The sequence below is a fragment of the Lissotriton helveticus genome, chromosome 7, assembly GCF_964261635.1.
Source record: "Lissotriton helveticus chromosome 7, aLisHel1.1, whole genome shotgun sequence".
Classification (NCBI taxonomy): Eukaryota; Metazoa; Chordata; class Amphibia; order Caudata; family Salamandridae; genus Lissotriton; species Lissotriton helveticus.
Window position 1 is genome coordinate 834,061,376 of NC_136068.1, and position 5,299 is coordinate 834,066,674.

Sequence of the window (5,299 nt, forward strand, 5' to 3'; positions counted from 1 at the left end):
TTTGTGATGGCTGATTAAATGTGAATAAAAGAGGGAGTAATGCATCGACATTTTACCAGACAGCTGCGCAAACGAGACCTAATCAAAATCACTAATTAACGCATCTTTTCTTAGAGGACAGGGAAGAAATGTGCTCCCAATATGTAAAGTGCACTCAGCATAGGCTCCAATTAAAAAAAACAGCTATAACAACCTAGTGCAAGTGTGCATGTCAATTTAAATAAATGTGGAAAAATACTAGCTCAGCGTTTTTTTTCTAGTGACAAAAATAATTGTGGATAAATACAGATAAAATTACAAAAATAAATAATATTGATACATATAGATGGAAAGGTTACCAAAAAAATAAAGTATATTATTGCAGTGTTAGACTATTATTCAAAATTGATATATTTTTGTTTTACTAAATCTGCCAATACAGAAATTGCGATTTTTTCAGAAATCGGTAAAGTGGAATGAACTTCAATGAAAATTGTTAATGATAATGAAACCCATTTTCTTCCAGAATGTATGTAAGAGTTTTTGGTTTAGCAAGAGAATAAACATTTGAAAGGAACAATTTACAGTCCACCTACAAATAGACATGCAGAAAGAGCCAACAGGTTTCTTAAAGAAATTCACACAGCTTTAGCCTCTGAGTTAAAAGTAGAACACTTGAAATTTAAGGTATGGCATTATATGATCATTCCACATAGCACAATAGGAATGTCCGTAGTTAAGAGGAAGGAAACATAAGGCTAAATATGGGTCCTGCGTGGGTGGGTATTCGAAAAGCAGACTTATTCAGAAAGATTTGAAAGTGGAAGACCGGATATTCATTACAAGCATTTACAATGCAACGGTTTCGCCTTTGGAAAAGTTTGAGCTATTGGCATTGTAAATGACAACATTTGTATTTATGTGTTGGTTTTGAAAACAGATAAATAAATGGCATTGTCCTTTACATTGCCAATAGCTCTAACTTTTCCAAAGGCGAAACCGTTGCATTGTAAATGCTTGTTCTTCCTTCCTTTGTTCTCCCCTCTCTCCCGTCATTCGGGGCGGGAGAGGACACGGACGGCGGGAGGGGGTGGGAGAGGACACGGACGGCGGGAAACGTGCACAGGACAGCGAGGGGGGGGGCGGAAAGGCACACGGAGGGGGCGGGAATGGACAGACTTTCAGTGAAAGGGGAGGGAACGGGAAAAAACGTAACTCCGCCCTGGGAAAAAATCTCGGGAACGCCCCCGAATCTGGTCCGGCCTTGACGGACAGATCCGGCACTCAATGGCTAGCCTCCATTTATGGAGCTAGCCAATGAGAGCCGGGGGACGTCCCCGAAGTCCTTATGGTCAACATAGGATTTCAGCTGCGCAGAGCGCAGCCTTCGGCAGGCGAAACCCAAAAAGCATATTGGGTGTATACCAAGACCAAGTATTGAACTGCTCTAATGTATAAAATACATGTTATTGCTTCAGTAACAACCATCCAACACCACTAACTGTTGCACAATATTTAGCTTTTAGCTTGAGAACACACACCTCCTAAACTGCACAAAATGTATACAAAAGTCAATTTACTGTTTCACTAGTAACACCTCAACTGAGCACCCACTGAAATAATTGTACATGAAATATAGTTTAATACTGCAGTGGCAGCTACCTCCTCTGTATAAACTGCACACATGGCAGCAAAATGAATATTATTTTTTTTCACTGGCACCCAACACCTCATCATAAACCGCACTAATCGCACCAAAATGTAATTTCTTAGTTGACTGACGTCTTCGCCTAATAATAAACTGCACGAATTTAAGCAAAATATTTAGTTTTTTTGTTTTCACTAACTAATATATAACAATTACGTGCACGAATTGTTTATATGTTTCATTGCCAACCAAAATGTGAGAATCAGAATACCAGCAGCTAAATGTGTCAGGACATGTCAGGGCCTTTTCAGTGCACACAGAGAGGTAGGAAGACCTGTCCTGTTTCTTGGTTAGGATTCTTGAGTTGTATTTTACACACTCTTACTGCCTCTCAGCACCAAGATACTGTCGAAATACCCTGATAGCAACCATAACCTGCACCCACTGTAACCAAATAGAGTGTATTGTTCCACTGACAACTGTCACCGAAAAGTGAATGGCACAAACCAGAACAAAGCCGATAATGTACTATTTCACTGACGACCATTTCACAGGGTGCACTGTTTGAAACAACAAAGCAACATATATTCCTTAGTGTTTCACTAGAAACACCTAATAAAATGAACGGATTTGAGTAAAAATATAGTTTATATTTTAAGATAAAACGAGGCCCGAAATCAAACTTCACAAATTGGAAGAAACCCTGTGGATTACCGTTTCATGGACAGCCATCGTCTGCTTTTAATTAAACTGCACTTTTTAAAAATTAATTTAGGGACACTATCTTGGGCTATTTTTAATGCTCTTACTGCTAAAAAACAGATAAATTGTACTGACTTTTATTTCAGCGATAGCTAAAAGCAGGAAATACTAATTTACGTAAACATGTGTTGTATTTAATAACGTTCGATGTACATGTGTTTTTTTATTTCGCTCAAAGTCATATAATGTAATAAACTTGGCTAAACAGAAATGCGTGGTCTGCTATTTCAGTGTCCACTAAGAACAATAAATTGCCCTTATTCTGATATACATACTTTATTCTTTCACGAATATCCGGTGTCTGAATAACTGCAGTTACGCAAGAAAATGTACATACAATATGTATTGATTGCCATGCAACAGATGCGAAAGAACTTCGGCTTTTCTAAGAGAATCGCATTCACATTCATTTCCAGAAAATGTCAGAGTGACATTGCTTTCTTACACCAGATCCACTGATAAAGGTTGCCCCGGAACAAAAGCCCAAAGTAAAAGCAATTGAGTTCCAGAAAAGTCTTGTAATATGTGTGGCGGTCGCAAAGTTTCAATGTTTGAATTTGTCCGGAGCGTGTAGCACGGGCGAGAATAGAAAGGCGCCTGGGAGGGCAGATGGGAGATCAAAGGCATGCCTCCCTGCACATAAATCGCCGGCACTTAAGCGAGTTGTAGTGCACATAATTTATACTTGATGAAATTCAGGAATCGCGGCGCAACCCCTGTTGTTACCTCCGTGGCGTCTGACGACATGTGCCAGTGTGTGGGGAGGCTTCTCCAAGCACATATTAACCGAGGCGCTGTTTGCATGTCAAGCGCAGTGTCGTGGTGTGCACTTGTCAAACTTCACATGGGATTCAGAAACCCTCAGCCCAGAGGAAAGCTCTCCGGACGCGATGTGATTACGGGAATCATTCTGAGAGTTGCAATGAAATACGCCGAGTGCGCGCGCATGTGTGTTCCCGTGGACGTTTTGGTGGCCCATAACTTCCGTTATTAAAACATCCCCCTTGACAGACAGACGGACATAAACACCATGCACACATACAATGTCCACACACATCATGTCCACACACAGCTATAATCACACACGCGAAACACACATACCATATAAAAACACAAACCCCACACATACCATGCACAAACACACACTGCGCACACACATATCCCATGTACACACCATGCACACACCACGCAAACACGACCATTTCATACACACACCGCACACACATACACACAGACACACCCCACATCACGCACTCACATACCGTGTATACAGCCTCCATGTGAACCCACGCATCTGCCTTGCTCGTCAGTTTCTTACCATGAGCTGTAATGGGATTTGGCAAAAGCGCCCCGTTCTATCTTCCAGACAGATGCAGCTGCCCCAGTCATGTCCATGAGAAGGATAAAAGCCCTCACCTGCGAAGGATGACTTCCAGAAGTGCGCGCCCTGAGGCTGCTCCTTGGCGCAGTACACGCCGCCGCTCCAGCCGTTCGCCAGGGTCCACGACTGGTAGCCGTCCATGGGGATGTATGCCTCGTGCCTGGGCTCGCCCGGCCCGAAGCCGGACACCACGTCGATGTACCCGGGCATGGGCTGGTAGGGCCCGGGGTACCCCGGGAAGTAGGAGACTTCCTTGGCCCGCGAGGATCCCTCGCTGCCCTGCGCGCTCGCCCCGCTGCCCAAGGCGGGCACGTCCATGTACTTCTCCACCGGGAAGGCGCCATGAGGCGAGGGCTTCAGGGCGCTTTGCTGCACCCCCACCCCGTGCGACATGCGGCAGCTGTAGTATCCGTTCCCAAAGTGGTAGCCATAGCCCAGGGAGGGCGCGCCGGCCCCATCCTTGCCGGAGTCCAAGCGCGCAGCGCCGGACGACCTCCCCGGGCCGGAGAAGGCGAAGCCAGATGTTGCTCGGCCAGCGGTGGGCCCGAAGACGTTGGGGGAGGCGAGGAAGCCCCGGGCCTGGCCGCTGGAAGAGGTGCCCTCCGCTCGGAGCCCGTCCATGTCCCTCTCAGGGGCCTGCGCACGGCTCTCTCCTCCACCCCCGGCCAGGCATGGCAGAGCCAGGCATCCCCCCAAGCAGGTTAGGTCACCGCGGTGCGGTGATAAAAACTAACCTCCAGCCAGAGGGAGGGAGAGGGGAGTAGGAGGAATGTGTGCGCAGCGTGCCAAGTGCAAGGCCATTGGCCGTCTGAGGCAACGTGGTCCTGAAGCGCTTGGGAATCTCTGCCCTCAACCCCCAACACAAGGTGATCTGGGCCCACTCCCCTGCGCACAGGCCCTCCTGCAAGAGGAATCTGCCCCCAACCCACTATCCAACACTGAGGCCTCCAGCACTCTGCCCCCCCTCGCCCCCAACCACCACCCGCCATCACAAGGAGGGCTCTTGCCTCCAGCACAAGGACTACCCACATCCGGCATATACTTCTGACGATTTTATCAGATTTCAGAGCCTATTTTCCCTTCACTGTAAGGTACGAACCCTTGCACGAGCTACAGATACATCTACGTGTTTCCCATCAACTCACTTTCTACACGGACGGCGGGAGAGGACACGGACGGCGGGAGGAGGGCGGGAGAAGACACGGACGGCGGGAGGAGGGCGGGAGAAGACACGGACGGCGGGAGGGGGCGGGAGAAGACACGGACGGCGGGAGGGGGCGGGAGAAGACACGGACGGCGGGAGGAGGGCGGGAGAAGACACGGACGGCGGGAGGAGGGCGGGAGAAGACACGGACGGCGGGAGGAGGGCGGGAGAAGACACGGACGGCGGGAGGGGGCGGGAGAGGACACGGACGGCGGGAAACGTGCACAGGACAGCGAGGGGGGGCGGAAAGGCACACAGAGGGGGCGGGAATGGACAGCGCATCTGAAATCACTTTCAGTGAAAGGGAAGGGAACGGAAAAAACGT

At 48.1% G+C, this 5,299-nt stretch overlaps 1 pseudogene; it reads right to left on the minus strand.

Moving 5' to 3' along the window:
- Positions 1–3,563: 3,563 nt before the first annotated feature.
- Positions 3,564–4,391, minus strand: LOC144767084 (homeobox protein Hox-D13 pseudogene; annotated as a pseudogene).
- Between the last annotated feature and the right edge of the window lie 908 nt (positions 4,392–5,299).